The 22,939-nt window shown below is 46.9% G+C and overlaps 1 protein-coding gene across 1 annotated transcript in view; it reads right to left on the bottom strand.

Moving 5' to 3' along the window:
- Positions 1-22,939, bottom strand: part of ZC3H3 (zinc finger CCCH-type containing 3) — a gene marked incomplete at both ends in the record, with an annotated part of 182,547 nt that overhangs the window by 81,900 nt on the left and 77,708 nt on the right. The window lies entirely within an intron of this gene.

The raw sequence follows: 22,939 nt of genomic DNA, 5'->3' as shown, positions 1-22,939 counted from the left end.
TCCCAGCAGCGTGGTGGTCACCACTCAAGCCTCGGGTGCCTGCTGCTTTCTGGACTTGAGCTCAAGACAACCACCACCCAGCAGTGAAAACCAGGCAGCAGAGAGGAGCACGGGGTGGAGAATTCAAGGGTGGGTTTGGAAACACCTATTTTGCAGAGCAAAGATGGGAGTGGGAGCTCTCTGACCCACCAGTGACTCCAGGTCTCCCAGGGTTCATGTGAGACCAAGTTATCTTGAGCTTCCAGCAGGTGAGTCCAACCACCAGCCCGGGGATAATTTTTAATGTGAAATCTCAAATACCTCCGGACATCCTGGTGCCTCAAGATATGATGTGCCGCAATCGGCAATAGCAATGCCCAGAGGTCTTGAGGAGAGCTCACAGAACCACAGAATGGTTGAGGTTGGAAGGAACCTCTGGAGGTCATCTGGTCCAACCACAGGCTCAAGCAGAGCCACCCAGTGCCGGTAGCCTAGAACTGTGTCTAGATTTTTTTTTAATATCTCTAAGGAGGACGACTTACACCCCAAAGGCTTGGGAGGTTCTAGGGCTCGCCAGCATCTTGGTGGGACTGGTCAGCCTACTCACCTGCCAGGGCTTGGTGGCAGCAGCAGGACACATCAACACCTGCTCACATTTACCCTGTTCTTCCCCCAAACACAGCTCACCATGCAAGGAGGGTACAAAAATGCCCGTTGAAGATCCTACACCATCTTCATCAGCATCCAAACACAGTCACGTCTGTAAGGAGGACACAGCACAGTGCAGAAGAGCATGTCCAAGAGGTTCTCCTTTGAGAGGTGACCACCAGGAACCATAGAAATGGCTCAAAACCTGCTCTCCTGCTCTCACAAAGAAGCAACAACAGCTCTGCTGCTTCCCAGCCTGCGACCCGACCATTAGCAATACTTCCCTGCATCTATTATTTGCCTCGAGAGCTATAATGAAAAGCAATACATGAAACTAAGCACTATTATTAATAATTGTGAAGAGTTGCTGTGATAACAGCTCATGGTAAGTGGTGAACGTTTTTATGTTCCTTGAATATTGAGCAGGCGCTAAAAAAAAATTAAAAAATAAAAGGGGAGGAGAAAACCAATACATACATATAGAGCAATATAGAAAATCCACCGGTCCCCCCACTTCGGCTGTACCTATACCAGGAATTAAATCAAATGACAAGAGTAAACAGGTAAGACGCTGTTATGTGTCCTGACAGGCGAAAAGCGACCTACAGGGAGGACTGGAGCAATTCCTGCCAGCTGCTGAAATTCAATCTAAGGGAAACACCATCCAGAGCTCCCATCATAAATACTCAATCAACAAGGACAAATGACTTCGCAAACCTCCATCGCAATAAAAAGATCATGTTCCTGGGTGGCACAAACGAGAGCGACCGCCTGGCTTTGCAATATTAAAGGAAAATCTCCTGCTTGCTACCTTGCTTTGGGAAGCCCAGACTGGTTCCCTGGCATATGTGATAAACCACACCAGAAGAACACAAGCTGACTGGTACGTTATTTATCGCCGTTGCAAGAGACCAAAGTATATGGCAACGTGCGCTCGCAGCCCAAAGGCCAACCGTGTCCTGGGCTGCCCCCAAAGCCGCGTGGCCAGCAGGGCGAGGGAGGGGGTTCTGCCCCTCTGCCCCGCTCTGGGGAGACCCCCCTGCAGTGCTGCGTCCAGCTCTGGAGCCCTCGGCACAGGAGAGACATGGACCTGCTGGAGCGGGGCCAGAGGAGGCCCCAGCAACGCTCCGAGGGCTGGAACAGCTCTGCTGGGAGGACAGGCTGGGAGAGCTGGGGGGGCTCAGCCTGGAGCAGAGAAGGGTCCAGAGAGACCTTATTGCAGCCGGCCAGGACTTAAAGGGGCTGATAAGAAAGATGGGGGCTTTTCAGCAGGACCCGTAGTGACAGGACAAGGGGCAACAGTTTTAAACTTGAAAGAGGGTAGGTTTGGACCTAAGACATTTTTTCCATTGAGGGTGGTGAGACACTGGACCACGTTGCCCAGGGAAGCTGTGGTTCCCCCACCACTAGAAGTGTTTAAGGTTGGATGGGGCTCTGAGCAACCTGATCTAGTGAAAGTTGTCACTGTCCATGGCAGCCGGGGTTGGACTAGGTGATCTTTGAAGGTCCCTTCTGACCCAAACCCTTCTGTGATTCAATGATTCCATGATTTTACAAAGCAATTCGACAGTGGCTGAAGCTCACAGAGGGGAATTCAAGGGGATCTGGGGAAGCTGGCAGCCAGCTTCTGTTGGTCTCTGGTGGAAGCTGTCCACCTTGCTCCAAAACTCCAAGTGCGTGCTGTGCGCTGCGACACCGGGTGATCGTCCTATCATTACACACAAATTAAGTCCTCAAATACTGATAACGAATATTTCAAGCAGGACTTCAGAAATTCCTTTTCAATCTTAGTATTAAAGTAATATGCATTCATTTTCAGCAATGGGTACCCAACAACCTGACGACCATATTACTCTAAGAGTTTGCATAAAAAAGGATAAATTATTTGAATTTAGCAGACAAAAATCCACTCACACAAAGGCATTCTGGCAAAGCCATTTGCGGTCACCTTCACTGCAAAGGTCTCAATCATGCTGCAACAAAATGGTAAGATTAGCTATTAAAGACTCAGGGAGATCGGGCTGGCAATCTTGAAATATGCAAGTAGTCTAAAAATCCATTGATTATTGTAAAGGTAGTTTACTACCACCCTTAAAACTGGCCTAAAAGTGGTATTTAAAACAGTGTTTAATTATGTAAGTGGGCTACATGGCAGTGTGCATGGCAATGGAGTTTTAGCTCTTTCCGTTCCAATTTGAAGTCTCATCCAGGTTCTTTTTGGCCACATCACCACTTATTTTTGGGGAAGTCCACCAGGGGTTAAGCGCTGCACAAACCACAACGCAAAGAACGTCTCTGCCCCAAGAGATACAACATCGTAACTCATCCGTCACACCAGGTTCTCGGCCAAATACTCTGCTCCATTGACAATGTATTTTAAATCACATATTAGCATTGATCCAATTAATGCAGCTCTTGCTAAATGAGATGATTTCTCAGTCTCCTCCTGGCCCTTAGGAATTCCTGTTGCATTTAAAAGGAACAGAGAACTTGAGGCAAACCTGAGCTTTCCCCTCTTCTCGTCTTGAAGGCACTTTGCAACAGTTTGTTTCTTCCCCACTGATTAACACTTTTCATCTTTCCTGCCCAGCTGCTTAACCCCAAAATTTGACAATGCTCAACTGTTGTACACGGGGATACTCCCCTAGGTCTGAATTTTTTAGCATCTTTCAAATCCTGTTGGGACATCCTGCATCTGCCCTTGTCCCGTTCTCCATGGCCTCAGGACAGGCAAGCTGGAGAAGAAGCTTGCCCCAATTTTTCAGGGCAAGTGGCATATGGTCATCACGGTTTCTTGTCCTTCTAGTGAGGAGATGCCAGGAGGAGCATGGCAAGGAGCTTGCATTCCAAAGGGCTCAACAGGAGACTGTGGGGATGGAAAGGTCCAAGAATGGGAAGGAAAAGCCCCTGCAAAATCAAATGGTCTCATCTATGGATGGACAACACCCTCAGATCATGGCCCAACCACCACCAGCTCACAACTGAGTCCCAGATGGCACCTAAGAAATTTTCTGAAGGCTTATTTAACCCCATCCCTACAAGGATATGCTTCAACACCTCTGTGCAATGTTGAAGCAACACTGTGTGAGTTGACAGAGCAGGTTACACGTAGAGCATTGCCATGAGAACACCCATCGTCCGTAGGAGGCCCCAGGTGACCAGGTTCTCTACAGCTAATGAGACCCTTCTACCATTGCTAATTACACTGGTTAGGCTTCATTCCCCCTCTCCCTCTTCTCACATCTCTTTTCTTGCTCCTTGTGACACATTTAAACGCGTCCTTTGAGTTCTGGCAATACCCAAGGATCCAACGGCAGGAGAAGGAGAAGGAGAAGTCCAGGACATGTCGCTTTGAACGGTGCAGGGACAAACCAGCTCCATTTATCCCAGCTGTCGTTCCCCAGCTCCATCACTGCTGAAGAATCAGGGGAAGAGGCTTACATGTCTCACAAAAAAAAAAAAAAAAAAAAAATCCTTTGAAACTGGCTCCAAATTAAGAGCTGCATCGAGGCTGTCAAGCCCCTGCTAGCTGAGTCTACAGCACCTTCCGTGCAAAAAGGGAGCTTAGCCCATTTATTAGAATGATGAAAGCAAAGGGATCTAAAAATTGCACTCCTTCGTTAATGAGCAGCCGAAGGGATCGGTAAGCATAATTTCAGAGGCTAGTAATATTTTATATAATCGCCGAGTGGTTTAAATTGAAAACCCCCAACTGAATCAATATTTACTGCATTGAAACGAAATGAATAGTAATAAGTCACTAAGCTCCCTGTCCTGTTTCATAAAATAAAAAATTATAAAAATGAGCACAGGCGCAGAGCGACTATCACATTAACTTTTACGGCACTTGGGGAGTCATAACCGACTGTTCTCATAAAATAAAATTTTAAAAAACCTGCCGGAGGAAGTCTTGCTTCAGCATCGCCAACAGAAAAAAAAGCAAAATAAGAGCCGAGAGTTTCACAATTGCAGGCAAAAAGTCTCCCAACAGCCCAAAGCCCCACTCCCCGGGCAGGCAGCAAGCTCTCAGCTGCTCGCCGGAGCGCTTCCTACCCGATTTCATGCAGAGGCTCTGCTGAGAAACCCTCCCAGCCAGACTCCAGCCTCCGGAGCGTTTTAGGTAGTGTGATGCCACAGCTCTGGATACGGCCAACGTAAACCCTGCCCTCTCTTGCATTTGCAAGCCGATTCGTGCGACCTGCGCAGAGGTGGGAGCGATGCAGGTTCACGGGCAGGCACCCGCTGCGATGCTCTGGGACCGGGGAGCAGGTCCGGTGGTAAAGGCAGCGCTGCCCAACACTCACCCTCCCCAAACACAAACCCACTGGTAATAATGGATTAACCTCTGTGACTACAAGCAGTGACAACGTGCCTCATTAGTCCCAACCACACAGCTTCATGCGTTGCCCAAGAAGGTCTTTTTTCTCCCCTCTTACTCATTGGGCTTTTTATTCTTAAAGCCCTGGGAGTTCGGAACAGCACCACGGCCAAAAGTGTCATAAAAAGAAAACACATTTATATAGCACCTTCGATACAGGACACACAGATCCACACAGAAATGCTACATCTCCACACTTCCAGCAAGAAGAAAACCGCCCGCCCATCAGCTTATGTTCTGGAGAACCAAGGTCAGGTTGGCCGGGGCTTTGAGCAACCTGATCTAGTGGGAGATGTCCCTGCCCCTGGCAGGGGGGTCAGACTTGATGATCTTCAAAGGTCCCTCCCAACCCAAAGCCTTCTGTGATATGATGATTCTAAGCTCCTGAAGAACATTTAGGTGGTGGATCCCACCAACGGCAGCAGACGAGAGCCCTGGCTTCCCACCGCTACCTCCGTCACCAAACCCGCCCTGTTCAGAGCAATGCAAGTGCGCTGCTCACACGCAGAAAAGAACGAACCCCGATGCAAAAATATTCCCTCTCGTAGAAAGGTCTGAGGTGGGGGTGCTTAAGAGCTCAAAAGCAAACCGGGATGCACATTTTTTTCATATTTAATTTTTTCAAGCATTTTTTTTTTACCCCTCAAGGCTGTGCTCCTTTTTTGTAGCACCTTCAGCTTTTTGCCTGAATTCCCATCCTTCTTCTTCAGGCTTAAAAGGAAATTTCAGGCTTGCTAATATTAACAAAAACAGCGGAAGAAGATTTTTACCTAATATAAATTAGAAAAATAGAAAAGCAACTTTTTAGCTCACTTCACCAAAACCATGGGCCTGTCCTATGCACAGTTTTACATGGATGCATGGATGGGAAAAAAAAAACATTCATTGCTTTGGATATCCACTCTGGAGCTTCCCAGCATCTTCCCATCTCTCTCACCCAACCGAGGGCAGGTGTCCAAGCCCTGATCCCTGCTGCAGTGGTGCTGAGCCCTGTTTTGGGTTGAAACATGGTTATTTTAGGTGCAGAAGAGACTGAGAATTTGTTAGGATGGAACAGGAAAATGTTCCCACTGTCTCACACAACTCCCACAAAAAAAGTTCCTTCCTGTGCCAAAAATAACATTTCCCCTTTGCCCCCTTTTTTCTTGCATTTATAAAGGAAGTCAGAGCAAGCAGAGATGCTGCCTTCTGCACCCCCTGCTCCTCCTTAACGAGTCATAAAACCTTTTTCCATATAAAGTATCCTGAGCCAGAATGGCTCCGGGGTTTCCCCAGAGATTCGTCCCTTGCCACCTCCATTCACACGCTCCTTTCCACGCCGGAGGACGGCAGCAATGCCTGCAGCGACACCGATCTGAACTCGCTACCAATAACTCGAGAAGCAATTATTAAATCCAGATTTGTTTGGGGAGGGGATTAAAGGAAATTATTTGCAATCAAAATGTATTTCGGCTTGGAAAACCGTTGATGCTCACGGACAGGTGGCTGCGGCACTCGTGCCAAGTTCGGGAACCTCTCTGCCCTCTTTTTCCCACTTTCCCAGCTTTAACAGCTGTGACCTCTCAGACCTCCCCGTATCCTTCTACAAATCCTCCTTCCAGGCAAGCCCGGGGAGCAGCGCGAGCCGCAGATGCTGCGGTGCCCGGCCGGCGCCTGGGGATGGATGGACGGACCAGAGGCGGGAAGCTGCCGGGCGCAGATGGTCAGCTTCGCCACGAGCCCCACCAAAGGGGCACCCGTGCCAAGGGCGGGCACAAATTCGGCCTCGGCTGAAACCCCGCACACAGGGGTGCCAGGATCGGGCCCAGGGGGCACCCAAGGAGAAGATGCTCCTGCCCGGCAGCGGGCAGGAGGCTTTGCAAAGCCTAAGCCGTCAGCAGCACTTCTGGCTTCACCTAGGAGCAAGACGGTAACACAGGCAGAGGATAAATCCTCTTATTTCCCCAACTTGATGTTACAGAAGCCAGGCAAGGTAAAATAAATTAATTTAGAAGTTCCTCGCAGCAGTTAGAGACATCCGAAGCACCTCTTACAAGTCCTCACATTACTTTTGCTCAGTAAAGTTCATCCAATATGAAAACCACACACCCCCTAACAAAAAAGACGAGATTTGGAGGAAATACCATGGCTTCAATCCAGAGCAACCTCTATCAGACAAAGAATTTGGGTGTAGAAAGAGGAAATCACAGTGCTCTGCTGGGGAGAGATTAAACCTGGCAGGAGTGGTATTACTCACTACTAAACGAGCTAATTCTGATTATTCCAAAGGCAGCAGAAGGAAATAAATGCCCAGGGATTGAGAAAGCTGATTACGTAGGTTTTGGGTGTACAGTAAGGTATGAATACAACTTACTACCGAGGTATTTGTATCCATACTGAATAGAACTGACACTTAAACTCAACTGGAAATACTATCTCAGCCCAAGGGCAAAACACACTTGACCTACCCCGGGAGACGTGCAAGCCTGCTGCCGAGGGTACCGCAGCATCGCCCTCCTCCATTTCTTCCCCTCGTTGCATGAAGCTCCTTCCAGCCCCCGGAGAAAAGCTGCTGCTATCCAGCAAAGCTCTCAAGAGATCTTCTTTATGAAGGGTCAGTCCCGGTCGCGAGCCGGTCCCACACCATCCTCCAAACTTGACTTTCATATCCTATTAAACCATTTCACCTCTTAGCTGTCACCTGTAAGGACATGGAAATAGCCGCCTTTTTAACAGACGGCTGCTTTATGAAGTGGCAAAGCAAGATACCCGCTTGGTCTTTGCTTTCTGCAGCCCGATTGCTGCCAGCAAAGGGTTTGCTCAGAGCAGGAGCAGCACCCACGACGCAGGCATCCCTCTGCGTTCGCTAATCCAAGAGTTTCTTCCAGCGTTTTTAGAGTTTGTGTTTTTTTTTTTCTCACGCCAGGAAGAAACAGATGGATCCATCCTTCAGCCTGAAAGAAGACTAAATGTTTACTTAGCCTGGAAAGAATTAATCAGTTGAAAACGATGCTCGAGCACTTGCCAAGCGACCTCTCTGCCCCCGCAAACCGGTTCGCTCTTTCCCGAGCCCCGAGACCTGCCCGGGCAGAGCCCGACGCAGGCAGCCCAGATGCCAGCAGCAGTTGGACTCGGCTCAGCGCAGCAGCTCGCAGCAAGGTTTAAACAAAGGTATCACAATTTTATCATCGACAGGAACTGGTAAGAAGTGATTCAGGTCATTTCTGTGGCACGGAGCTGCCATTCAGCACTCTCCCCCCCCTCCTTTTTTTGTGGGGTTTTTTTTTTAAATACCAACTTTCATACCTGAATCGGCACAGGAAAACTTCTCAGATCAATCAGCTAAAAGGCTGGAGAAGTTACGACCCTTCGTAGCAAAAACCATTTGGGGAAAGGGGTGGAAAAAAAGAAGCTCTGCCATTACTAATCTCTTAGTAGGGTAGAAATTTAGAAATTAAATACATCACTCATTCCTGCAGCTGTCACTGTCAGGTGAAAAATCGGCGACTGTGTAAATAACCAGTGTCGGAAAAAATATTCTCAAAATGGGATGCTGTTAGGAGGGATTATTAGCCTTAGCAAAACCACTTCCCAAGGCTCAAAACTGCTTCAAAATGAGTTTTAAATACAGCACATGTGCAATTTGGAAAACCATATCCCCAAGCAGACTTAATCTGGCCAGACTACTCAGTTGCTGCTGAAGCCTGGGTTAGAAAGGGTGAATACTATCACATAAAATATACGTTTTTGCTGAAGCCTGGGTTAGAAAGATATAAATACTATCATATACATTTAATTTTTTCTTTAAAGCTACAGCTGGCATCTGGGGAATTTGGATGGACAAAAGAACAGCGGTACCTGAAACCTCATGGTCCCATGAGATATTTTATCCTGGAGCACCCCGGAAGGTGGAAGAAATAGATGCCCTGGGACAGAGTGAGCAGCATCAAGAAGAGTTAAAGGGTTTTGGAGACATGCTTTGATTCTCAGTATTACCACACTCGGTCCTCGTGTGACCTCGAGCAAGATATGTCCTCAAGACTGGACAAGGAAGGTATCAACTCTCTGCTTTCTTCCACATGGAATCTGTCCTGGTTGCCCAGGGTCCATCCTAGAACCTGCTCGCCAATCCATAAATAACATTATAACATCAGTAATTAACATTTTTCCACTAAACCTTTCCCAGTGCTTTTGTTGGAGTTAATGATTCGAGTTCAAAGTGCTTTTTCCACCTCTGCACTGTACTTGAAGATCCTTAAATGTGGTCTCCAAGTAAACCAAGAGCAAGGACAAGTCCTGACCTATTGGCTTATATACGTGCCATCATGTTTAGGGTATTTTGGATATAAGCTAGAGGAAGTTCACCAAGTTGAGTGGGAGTGTTGATCTGCTGGAGGGTAGCAGGGCTCTGCAGAGGGATCTGGACAGGCTGGATCGATGGGCAGAGGTTAACTGGATGAGGTTTAACAAGGCCACGTGCCGGGTCTGGCACTTGGGTCACAACAACCCCATGCAACACTACAGGCTTGGGGAAGAGTGGCTGGAGAGCTGCCCAGCAGAGAAGAACCTGGGGGTGCTGGTTGACAGCCGGCTGAACATGAGCCGGCAGTGTGCCCAGGTGGCCAAGAAGGCCAACAGCGTCCTGGCCTGTATCAGAAATAGTGCGGCCAGCAGGAGTAGGGAAGGGATTCTACCCCTGTACTCAGCACTGGTGAAGCTGCATCTCGAATCCTGTGTTCAGTTTTGGGCCCCTCCCTACGAGAAGGACGTTGAGGTGTCCAGAGAAGGGCAACGAAGCTGGTGAGGGGTCTGGAGCACAAGTCTTACGAGAAGCGGCTGAGGGAACTGGGGTTGTTCAGTCTGGAGAAGAGGAGGCTGAGGGGAGACCTCATCACTCTCTACAATTACCTGAAAGGGCGTTTGTGGTGAGGTGGGTGTTGGTCTCTTCTCCCAAGTAACGAGCAACAGGACGAGAGGAAATGGCCTCAAGTTGCACGAGGGGAGGTTTAGACTAGTTATTAGGAAAAATTTCTTTACAGAGAGAGTGGTCAAGCATTGGAACAGGCTGCCCAGGGAGGTGGTGGAGTCACCATCCCTGGAAGAGTTCAAAAAACGTGTAGACATGGCACTTCAGGACATGGTTTAGTGGACATGGTGGTGTTGGGTTGATGGTTGGACTTGATGATCTTGAAAGTCTTTTCCAACCTTAATGGTTCTATGATTCTGGGATTCTGTGATCCTGTGAAGGGAGCGATTGCTGCCTTCACCATGCAAAAACCACTGCCACCGCAACACATCGTCGCAAGAGTTTATGGGTTGAGGCTCCAGGAGTCGACCCATGGACCCAACCATGCAGAGGGGTAGCAAACCTTCCCAAAGCCGTGGCATGAAGAGGACCATCTCAAATCTGGTCTTCTCAACCGAAGATGAGCTCCTCAGTGCTGGAGATGACCTCTCTCGTTGCCTAGGCTCAAACTTTCACATCTCCCACCAGAGTTCCTGCATCAGATGATCCAGCCCCAGCTCAAAATTGCTGACCTGCAACTGAAAATTCCAAACTTTTAATCTGTATAAACCTCCTTGCTAAGGATATTCTGCTTTTCTTTGATAGCTGCTGTACTCTGAAAGCAAGGAGAGGCAGTCACAAAAGAGATGAAAAAAATCCCAGCTAATGAATTACCACTCATCAGCAAATCCTCTACTAACCAACTGTGCATGTGCTCTCTGCCTATTATAAACACTAAGTAAAACATATTAGCTTAATATGCCACGGGGTGGGAGCAGCCAGTCAGCAAGACGTTGCTGATGAGCAGTAGCTTGTTGAGAAGCAACGCAACCACTTGCGAGCACATCTGCACTGTTACACAACGTAGCTGATGCCCTACATGCAGGTTTTAAGTCCCTACGGGATCTTTCTACTTGGCTTGTCCAATCTTGGGAGCTGGTAAAACTTGTGCAGCACCACAATGCAACTGGGAGATGGTGGGCTTGTGTTATTCCCCTGCATCCCCCAAAACAAGCGCTTCTTACAGCCTTACTGAAATGCAGTCTCTTTTTTTTTTAAGCTCAGTTATCGTTTTGGCTTATCCTTTTCTATCCTTTGGTCTAACAAGCATCACAGGTGTAATGCAGTTCCCTGTTCAGAACGATGCCTTGCTCACAAGCCCACTCAGCTCTCAAGGAATTTGCATGTGGGTGAACATTTACAGAAATCACTTGGCCCAGCGAACTTCCTCTTCTGCTCTCTACCCTGTGGTAGGACACGGCATGAAGGATTAATTCTCACAGGGAGATAGAGGAAAGGTGGCAGGCTGGAAACAGGAAGAGGTCGCATCAAACAGGAATAGGCAGACTCCATCACAGATCCAAAATCTCCTTGTCCCAGGCTGGTGCCCAAACTGTTGACCCACACCTGCCATATCTCTTCTAGCAAGTAGCACGTAACCTTCAGAGCAGATCTGTAGAGGCGACCTGATGCTGAGGACCCAACATGCACACTACAAGCCAGCCTCATTTCAGCAAAAACATCTCCTTTGCTTTGCTCCTGCCTAGCCCTGATGATCGAGAGCCCACCAGCAGCTGGTGAACATCCTCAAGACTGGTTTCATCTGTGGAGGGTTGAGTCTTAGCCTCCAAGACTGGTCTGTGAATCCAAATAACTGCAGATGTTCTGCTCAGGAGACCAACTTCGAAACATTATCTTGACCCAGCTGAAAATCCTGCTGGCTGCCACAAGGGACAGTACCGTGCTCTCCTACAGTGGTTTTCCACCATCAAACTTCGCTTTCAGGGATAAAAAAAAAAAAAAAAAGAGAAGGAAGTCCTTCCATTTATACATTATCCAGGTCAGGGACTGATTGGCGTCCATTCATCCAACATGGCCATCTCAGGCCAAGAAGGTGCGGTGAGTTCAACTTCTCATGCGGCAGAAAACTGGTGCCAGGCTGGGAGTTTGCCGGGAGGATGGCTCTCACTGGACACTGGGAAAGAGCCTCTTACATTTCTTTAATTTACGGGAGACATCTGTGTTTGGCTGGGTTTAAGTATTAAAAAGCAAAACTATGCCCTGATGATGCTAAACAAGAAGACGTTGCTTTTATTCTCAACTACGCTCACCGTTTCCATGTCCGTACCATTTCCCTACAGCCAAACCCAGTTTTCTGCATTTCTTTCCCTAAATCCAGAGAGAAAGATGTTTGCTGGGCTACCGATCTAAGGCCACATTTCAGCAGCTAAATAAGAAGCCAGATTATCCCAGTGTGCCTTACGGCTCCAGGAAAAAAAAAGCTATTTTCTGTAACTCTACAGGAAATGCGAGGCACTTTACCCAAATAATCTAAGGTGAGAGCTATCAGCTATACCCCACTAATTCAGAAAGGGAAGAAAAAAAAGCAGAAATTCTCCATTTTTTTCAGCCAAACTAGTCAAGCATCTCCTTTTTCTGCTCACAACCAACACAGATACAGCATGTGATGAAGCTGCAAGATTTCCCAGCAAGAAAAGATCCAGGTTTAGGGACTGTCAGGCTCCCCGAAGAAGGATGCTCCAGGCTCCGAGGAAGGGCTGATCCAAGATCAACACAACACCCTGCCGAGTAAATAACCCATCATTGCTTCCCCAGGTTCAGATGTGACAGTTTTATTTTTAATAGAATCCATTCAAAACTCAGCTACTCCATTAACCAAAATTAAAAAAAAGAAAATCCCATTATTCTTAAGTATTTTCATATGCATTTAAAGCTGGTGGTTAACCTCTGAGTCCTGTTTTTATTTTGTTTTCATTAGTTCCTCTGAAGTAGAGCTCGATTACTGCAGACGACCCTTTGAGGAGGAAACCGGAGCGCTCCCCCCGATGCTGGCTGCCCCCAATTCATGCAAAAGCAGCACAAAATACAACCTCACGGCACGAGGTTGCCCAGCACAGGATGGGACTGGGGGGACTGGGAGGACAGCCCGGGCAGGGAATGGGCTGGTGCTGGCACAGCCCCAGGTTCCTGCTGCAAAGCTGTTCAGCTTGAACCTGGTGCTCAGCAAGTCAGCCGAGAAGCTTGACAGCACCCAGCTGTCAGCTCTGTTTTGGGGAAAAGCAATAAGGGGAAAAAAGGGAAAAAAGGAAAAAAATGGGGAAAAAAGGAAAAAAACAAGAAAAAAAAGGGGGGGGGGAAAGGAAAAAAGGGGGGAAAAGGAAAAAAAGGAAAAAGGGGTAAAAAGAAAAAAAGGAAAAAAGAGGAAAAGAGGGAAAAGGAAAAAAAGAGGAAAAAAGGAAAAAAGAAAAGGAAAAAGGGGAAAAAGAAAAAGGAAAGGGGAAAAAGAAAAAAGAAAAAAGAAGAGGGAAAGATAAAAGAAGGAAAAGAGAGGGAAGGGGGAAAGAGGTGCAAAGTGGGGAAAGATAACATAGAAAAAAGAAAAAAAAAGGAAAAAGAAAAAAGGGAAGACTGAGTGTTAGAAAGTGTCTGTCTTTCTGCAAGCGGGGAGCGCTGAGCGTATGAAAGATTAATCCCGAGCTTTGCCCAAAAGAGGCGACATTGTTTTTTAAAGCCTCTAAACTAGTCCCTAACAGAAACTGGATTATGCTAGGCCAGATGTCAGGGCTTCCCAGAAACAATACGGGGTTGTGTATCTCATACCATCCTCATTAAAAAGATTAAAAGTACTTCCTATAGCAAAAAAAAAAAAAAAAAAAAAATATTTTCAAATGGGAGCCACAGTTTCCTCCTGCCTGTAATGTCTCCAATCCCGGCAGATGAATTTCACTTTAATGAGCTGTCATTTTGGAGAATGGTTTAACATCCCTTCAAAAAAAATCTTAGCCCTAAACCTCGTAAAACCACGTCGAGATTATTAAAAGAAAATTTACCACACAGACAAAATAAAATAAAACAAAATAGAACCCGCCAATTCGCAGAATCCATGACACGGCCGTTTTTAAATGTGATGGAAAAGGCTTTCCAAGTTATCTGCTTAAACACAGGCTTTCTGTTTACTTCTCACTTTCATGTCAAATGAATTTGGGAAGAAAAAAATTGACAGGAACTTTAAGGACATTAGTCACATTTCGACTCCTTTTTCAGATTAAAGCATCAAAAGCTGGGGAGGCGGAGGGGTATTTTATCATCTTGATAAAATAAAATTAACTCCTGGTGCCCCAACCTCTGCCCATGGGGTTACGATGCTCAGGATCGTTCCGACGTGTGAGGAGATCCAGGAGCAACCGGCACCAGGTGCAAAGGAGGCAAAATCCCACCGGAGCATCACCCGAACAAGATAAATAACTTATAAAGCTGTGCTTGAAACCCCCCCAAAAATTGGAGATTGCAGTCTGGTCCTTGCAGGCTCCCCCCAGCTTGAAAAGCAGCATCTCGACCACAGCACCAGTCCAGTTTGTGCTCCATACTGGTCTGCGGGAGGCTGGGACCCCACCTCTTGGATCCCTTCTCCCCCCTAAAGAGAAAGTACCAACCGGTGAAAAAAATAAATGGATCGAGGAGAGAAGACAGCCTTTGCCGAGATCTTTAAAAAAAAACCACATCCCTGTCTGTTCACAATATATGATAACTTCGATTAAAGCTTCGCCCCGTCAGAGCACTCAGCAATTATCAACGGTAGAAGCTTACGTTAACAGTTTTCTGTGTCTTCTCTGCAACTTTTAAGATGATGCCCCAGCACTGGAGAAATATGGATTCGCTCCATCCATTGTGCATTACAGCCCCAAACCTCACACTCAGCTTTTGCCCCTGGGATCGGGAAGGTGCCGTGATTGAACGTGCCGTCCTCTTGGAGAACTGCACAAACACCTCCAGACCCTGCATTATCTCGAAGACGCGGGGAGAGCTGCGTCTTCACTTTCCAAAACTGCTTGATGACTTCTCCTCGAGGTGTGCTGAGTAATACACGAGAGCAGTGTCTGCTTAACAACACGGAGAGATAATCAGGTGTCATTTACTTGCCTTCTGGCTGCTTCTCCTTGAGATTTCTGAGATGGTGGTTAGGGATGGAGAGAGAAGGACCCTGCCGGCACAGAGCACACCACAGGCAGAGCCAGCACTGAAAACCGCTTTGACAACCCGCTTCTACCTACTTCCACCACCTGTGGAAGCTAAACCAATGCACCTTTTTGTCCCCATCCCATAGTGTCGCTGCTGGATTTTGTATTTTCACAGCTAAATCAGGAATAAATAAAAAAAAATCCTCTCCAGATCAAATTAATGGTTCGTGGACTCATCTGGTTTATACAGCCACCAACTCCAGGTGTTTTTGGAGAAGAGGTGTGAAACCCTCAAAAAGGAAACTGCAGAATGACAGTCGGGGAGATGTCTCTTACAAATGTGCATGTTTAACATAATTCTAGGTAGATTTTGCTTTCAAAGCCTCGTATCTTAAAACCCTGCAAACTAAACACCTTGTGGTGGTGACTTATCAAGGTGGTTCTTACATGGGACGCTTCAGCATTGTCCTTCTAACAATTGCTGGGTCTTGATGGGGGAATTAGGCTTTTAGGACATTTGCTGCCATCCCCCACATCCTTTTTCAGACAAAGCAGTTAGCATATAGGTAATTTATGGGATATCCTCCTTATAGCTCCCAAAGAACAGCAGGCACAACTGGGGCTGCCCTCTCCCCTGCTCTCTCCAGTTCTTAGTCAATAGCTAATTTTAAAAAGGCATCTTCACTTCCTCCCCAAAGTTGGGTTTTTTAAGCAGAAGAAGGGCATTCTCCACCATTTAGGTCTCCAGAAATACATCGGGTGGTGTTTCACTCCATACAGCAGTATCTTCCCCAAGTGTTGGAAATAATTCTCCAGCAAGCTCCAAGTTGTGCTGGTGATCGTAACTCCATGCTGGCAAAGAGAACCAAGCAGAGAAGAGATTTCCCCTAACACTGACAGGTGAGATGAGGGCTAAACCATGCCCAGCCGGACCCGAATAAACTCCCTGCAGGGGCCATTCTGGCTCTGTGATTGCCATCACGGGTAAAGCTACTTAATGATGGGTTGTAGGACAACCAACATGCACCAACGTATCTCAAACACTTCTCAACGGTTTCCAGACATGTCATAAAAGTTGTATGAACCCATCCCATTTCCAGAATGGACAGACTTCCTGGGTGCACTTCGAGGGCAACCAAAAAGCTCAGAAGTGATGGAATTACCGTGTCTTAACACAATACTGCCCATCAGCTTGGATTATGGGAAACGACTCGGTGCAGACTGAAACACTTGGGTTTAAGGTGCTCTGCCACGGGGGCAAGAAAGTCACAAGGATATGCTCTGCCCTCCCAAAAAAGAAAGGGTATATTGAGTTTTCATGTACTAGCATTCAGGGCAAGCCAACCATACAGTTCCGCATTCTGCAGGAATTAGATATAGCAACTTATCTGGGAAAGTCATGCTGGCACGCACCCATTGGGGTACACGTGCCTCTGTCTTGCAACCCAAGACTTTAGTTCAACTGTGTCTCCTCTCCCCAAGGGTTCAGGCAGAAAGAGTTAACTTATATGCTGACAGCACACCAAGACCAGCACCTGCGGCTCCACTCAACCCTGTCAGACATGGAAAATACTCCACCGCAGAGGAGGAAGCTGAGCGCTCTTCCCGACCACACGACAGCATTGTCTCAAGGTGGTGAAACTACTGTTTCAATTCTGCAAGGAAACACGTAACAGGACTCAGACACAGCAGCAAAATGGGATCATGCAGCAAGGAAAATCTGAAAGGCTTCCCCAGGAGGGGGGAAGGGCAGAGGCTGTATGAAATTAGCTCAGCACCCCAGCGTGGGACTTGGGGGAAAAGCCAATGATGCTGCTGCACGAGAGAGGAGACCAAGTGTGGGAACAGTGCTGGCGAATGCTGGCCTCCACACACCCTCAGCAGATACTTTTGCTGGTCAGCAGAAGCTAGCAAGGCAGCACTGGATGGCCCCGTCATTGGAAGTGTTCAAGGTCAGGTTCGATGGGGCTCTAAGCAACCTGATCTAATGAAAGATGTCCCTGTTCATTGCAGGAGGGTTAGACTAGATGATCTTCAAAGGTCCTTTCCAACTCAGTGCATTCTATGATTCTATGAACTGGGTGATGATTTGGGTTGACTGGCTGGCAACGGATATCTGAAAACCACTTTTAAGAGGGCAAAAAGAAATTGGAAACTGAAAACTCACCCACCGTGAAGGAAACGAATGGATGAGACAGGGAGGTCAGTGTGTCCAAGCCACCTGGCACACAGCATCTCAACCTCCTGCAAAGACGGTGACTGACAGAGACGGTGGTTTCTCCTCCTCTTGGGTGCTTGGCCGTATGTACCTTTGCCCTGGGGAAGTGGCACTTGGACCCACCACTGTGGTTGAGCACAAGCCCATTTCACAGCCTGCATCACCCACTTCACCTTTCAGCGCAAAACCCTGAAGGCTTTGCAGGGGAATGGGTGGCAAGGACCCAAGTCAAGCCCAGAAGGCTCTCATTTCCATCGTAGTTCATTCAGCGTGCTCCAGGCCAAGGAACAGAAAGAAAAGAAGAAAACAAAACCAAACCACACAAGCGTATCCTCTGCTGACAAGTCTTTTCTACTGAGCAGGCACTTCTCTGACAAATGTTATATTATCTTGTTCTTTACTTATTTATAGCACTGGAGGGGTAGGACTGTCCCTCAAGAGGCGCTGCTAAGTTTTCTGAAGGAAATATCTGAGCTTCTCCATCAGGCAGACTATTATTTGCAGACAGGTTACTTTTCTTTTAAACACATGCATCAGTATTTTAGAAGAAAACTCTTCAAAGTGGGTCAGTGTTTAACTCACCCATTGGGGATCTACAAAGACAACATCAGCTGCTACACATAGGTCTCTCTGCTCCCAAAAACGTGTCTTAAAGTGGCTCTGTCCCTCCATGAGACGGTGAGCTGGGGTCTCCTGCAGGGGTTGGTGCACCCTCCTTCTCCCAGCCAATGCTCTCTGTTGCTCCTGACATACTTCCTGGCTGAGCCCACCACAGGCACGTCATCCCCCGTACGGGGGCATGGACGCTTCCCACTGCTGCCTTGCAACGGATGCTCAACAGCATTTGGGTTTGTCCTGTTTGCCCTGCTCTGCTCGCAAGAAGACTGCCCCTTCGGTGGAGGACGTGGCTTTGCGAGGCGGGGTATGTGCAATGGCCAGGAGCACCCTCCTGCCATTATCCTCCTCTGCTTCTTCCAGCCAAGGTATGTCAAGGTGGAGGACCCTAGCCACAACGGCAGATGCCCTACCTACCTTTCTAGCAGTTTCCACAATCCTACAGCACCCTCAACCCCAGGAAGCTTCTGCTGCCTCTGGGTAGGATCTATGAAACCAGGACATTGTGGTTTACTGGTGGCCCACCTGCTGACACCACCTGAACCATGGAAAGAGGCTGGAAGCAGGAGCAGCATCGCCTCCATTGCTCAGTGTGACACTTCATCTATCGCAGCTCCTCCGTAGCAACTCGCTCAGCCCTCTCCTGGCAGCGAGAGGCTACACGGAGAGAGGGCATCCCCCCGCAATTCCTAAGTGATGACCAATCGCAATGTCAATAGGAGCAAATGAAATTTAAGGCAAGCAAATCACAGCCCTTCTGAGCTGCGCTCCTGCAAAGCAGAGGGAGATAAGGGGGAGGAGTGAAAAGGAGAATCAATAAATCTCAACCTCATTCACAATGATCTGGAGCTCTTATTAAGTAAATTAATTTAAGTTAATTTAACTCGATCATGACTCCCGATCACAGTGATTTAGTGAGGGGGAAATTGCATTAAGAAAGGCCACACTCGCTAGATAGAAGAACGGAAGAAAATTAGATCCACTTAGCAATGTGAATTAATATGGAAATAGCAGGTGTAAATTTAACCTTATCAAGAGAGTGAAAATTATCTTCATAAATTTGGAGAAATAGCCCCCAAGTTGCTTATAAATCTATTTAAAACAAAAATATTACAAAAAGTGTAGTAAAATTAATTTAAAATATACTCCCATCTATCGCCTCTAAGAAAAGTCAGCAGCAGGGTGAAGTTTAATGCAACCTAGCAATAAGCGGGGAACGCAATTCATCAGTGAGGAATTAGCACTGGGTACCTCCAGACCTGCAGCGACTCTTCCTGTCACTCATTTCCCAAAGACAAGTCTGTCTTCATCTTAGCCTGCTGATCTGGGAGAGTTTGTTGGCAATGAGAGCAACATCCCGGATGCCCCAGCAAGGTTTCTTGCTGCAAACTGCGGCATGGGTACCCCAAAAGAGAGGGGGGAATCTCATAAACATCTTTAATGACAGAAAATTCACAAGATGGACAAGAACACAGCTCCTGCCTAAAGTTTATTAAGGCAGTGTATTAAATCTGAAAAGATCGGTGGCCATGCAAAACCCTTGCACATCACTTTTGAACTCCCCAAAACCTGGATTTTATAGTAGGAACTTCCCCTTAGCCTCACCTAGAAACCAATTTGGGAGCAGCACTTGACTGCAGCACCATCAGATTTTTAACATCACTCTTCTGGCTTAAGGTGGAAAGCATATGAAAAACAAATAGTTGACCATTCAGTATGACGCACACTTAAATATAAAAATGAGGTGACTAAACCAGTGCTGCAGGCATGCACAGTGTGTCCCACCACCACTGAAGCTGCCCATTGCTTTGGCAAAAGCAAAGCAAAGCAGCACAAAAGCAGCTCCCGGCTCGTTGCTTGTCCAAGAGAGGATGCTATGAAGGATAGAGCAAAAAAACCCATAAAAATTACAGGAGAAGCATTGACCATGTGCTTCCTCCAGACAGTCCAGATGATTGATCACACACAACGAAGGTAATAGGGAGACTGAGTAAGAGATTTATTGCTTCTTTAAAATATAATTGTTTTAATTTGCCGATGGCATTTTATCAAGATTTGTCTGAAACAGCTGTAAGATCTAAACTACATCGTTTAATGAAGTCAGAGATTAATACAGATAAAATTATTCTACAAGTGGGAGCTCTCAGCCAATCGCAGCAGCATGAACAGGTCCCTCCTCCACAAAATCACTGCTCAGTTGAGCAAGACCCACCACCCAGCAGCCGGAGATTCCTGCTCTAACACTGCCTGCGTTGTTTTCTCTTAACTAAAGCTGAAGTTCATAGAATCATAGAATAGTTTGGGTTGGAAAGGACCTTTGAAGGTCATCCAGTCCAACCCCCTGCCAAGAGCAGGGACATCTTCAACCAGAGCAGGTTGCTCAGAGCCTTCTCCAACCCGACCTGGAATGTTTCCAGGGATGGGGCATCTACCACATCTCTGGGCAATCAAGTTAGTCATCTATTACAGGACTGGATTAAACACATGCATCTGCACATCGTCAAGGGGCAGCGGATTAAATTTGATACGGCTACGAGAAGCTTCTCTCTCCCTCCCTTATCACTGATGCCTGAAAGAGTTTCATGAGTCGGGCTCATACATAACAGGATAATAGTTTTGGGCAATGTCATGTCACAGTACGACACGATGATTCTCGCTATAAAGAGCATCAAGTGGCAAAAACATCATCATGTTTCACCAGCTGGAAAAGCCATTGCAGAACCAAATCCACCAACAGACAGCAGGTACAAGACGCAAATCCCCCTCCCAGGAATAAAACTGGGACGATTACGGAGCAAGGCGAGCCTTGCCTAGCTCACATTTTCTTTCAAAGTCCCAGTTGAGGTGCATTAACGGCAGAGAGGCACTAAAGCAGCAGTTTTGCACAGATCTGTTGCAGAACATTTCACTGTCACAAAAAATAGACACAAAAATCAATCTTTTCTCCGATAAATAGGCAGGAATTGCAGTGAGGGCAGTGATGGAGCAAGAAGGGTTGTTTGAACGGTTGTTTGCCTGTACCAGGCACAGAACGCAGCAGCTGTCTCCACCTAAATAAAAGGAGAAGGACTTGCTCAAAACAGCTGGTTTAGGACCAAAAAAGCAGCAAACTGAGCTGGGATGGGAAAGGGCACAACACATGTCGATGCAGACATAAATGCACTCATTAGGGGCAATGTGAGTAGCATGTCAGTGACTGTAGCTACAGCAGTGACCAGAACCAGAGTCAGCATTACACCAACACTGCAGGAGGAAACAGGAGATTAAAAGCCATGAGAAACAAATCTTCCTTTGCACGCAAAATACCAGGCGCTGTAATTACCAGCAGCAAATCATGAACCTCTAAGAAGCAATACAATGTAAGATTTTACAGTAACATACTTGTACATTCACAGTGCAAAAAATTTTTCACTTTGAAAAATTAAAAATCATATTTTTAAAAATCTGCTTTTCGAGCCAAAGAAGAAACACAAAAATTACTTATTTGATGGTCTGGCTTTCTATCGTAGCCTGAGAGCAGTGAGCAAGTAAGAACTCTCACAGGCAGGTAGGATACACACACGTGCCGCCTTGATTCAACAAAAATGCAGGATGAGGGAGCAAAAAAAAGATTATGTGGTTTGTTTATGGCAAGGGAAATACAAGAAGTTGTCCGCAAGGACGTGCAAATCGAGACGGCACCTACAAGTAGAGCGGTAATTGCACCGGAGGAGGCAAACCAGCCGCTTTTGGGGAGCGGTAAGAGGAAATGTGTGGATCTCAGGACTGGATAAAAGGGCATGATGTGCAGGTGGGAAGGTATCAAAGACAAAAGTAGAAGGTGAAGAAAAAGGAGGAGGTGGCACAGGTAAGATCAACTGCAGAAAATATGGGTGGAAATCAGCCACAGCCCAAAAGGATCCCACAGTTTCCATACAAGAAGAAGCACTTTGAAACTGAGGCCACTATAGTACACGAGATAAGGAGTTTCTCAGCTAAAAGCTTGAAAAAACAAGACAAAATAATAGACCTAATTTTAAAAAATAGTTTGAAAACTAACACTTTTTTTCAATCCCTCTTTTTATCTGGTACCTCGCCATCCTCAAGTCTTTAAAAACCAATCGTTCCTTCAGATACCAATATTTATGAAACTCAAAGCCAAATTCACTTAGTGTAGGGAAAAATCAGGCAAAGTTAGACTTCAAAAACAATCACCGCAAACTTTGTCTCTCCGCAGCACCCACCATAAAAGCCATCAACCCTCGGTGCATTGCTGGGGGAAATAACTTTTGGAAGAAACCACCTGGAGCAGGGCGTTGATGCCAACCCAAGTAGCTGCTCCGCCAGAGGAGCCAATGGAGGGGGACAGCTCCCAGCATCCCCCAGCTCCTTGGGTTGCCTACGCTGGGATGACTAATAAAACAAACAAGCCCATAGCGGAGCAGCGCAGGCTCTCTTTGCCCAAAATATTGCCTGTGACAATGGCAAACCAGCATTTCAGGGGAAGGAGAGGCCATTCTCAACCTAAGAATAGCCAGCATCTGGGTTATAACCAAAAATGTCAGTCTAATAGCACCTTTTTTTGGACCATCGATTACCGTAACGACCTTTCTGCTTATACACAACTTCCAGACTTTGTCTTGGCCTCTGAGATGTTCCCTGGTAACACCTCCAGCAGCTAACGTGGCTGCAGCTCGCTCATAGCTGAAATACGGATGTCAGCACAGCTGATATAGGAAGACTCAGACTCAAGGGTATGGCACCATCCCTTGGTGACACTCTTCTTCAGACAGGTGCTGGCACGCTGAATTATTTGCTACAGGGCCAGGCCCATACTCCATCTGTGCAGATAACCCAGGAAGAAGCAAGTCCATGCCTGCACCTACCTCCTGGTGTAAGTTTGGGGCATCTGCCTCCAACACGCTTTCAATAAGCTCCTCCATAGCACCAACATGCATGATAGTGTTAGAAAGCAGAGGTAAGGCCTGGCCTCATTAACAGGCTTGACCATTCCTAATTAATAGGCCACGTCTATCCGTAAAACAAGCAGTGAGTTTACTTAGGTCTGATGAAGACCTCTGCGCATTTATTCATCTTTCTTACAGCTTATTTAACTGCTTCATGGAAACAATTAATTCAAACAGGGAATAAATATGAAG

This window comes from Phaethon aethereus, assembly GCF_964289735.1.
Source record: "Phaethon aethereus genome assembly, chromosome: 2".
Lineage (NCBI taxonomy): Eukaryota > Metazoa > Chordata > Aves > Phaethontiformes > Phaethontidae > Phaethon > Phaethon aethereus.
Note: the sequence above shows the minus strand (reverse complement) of the source record. Positions and strands in the feature narration are given on the sequence as shown.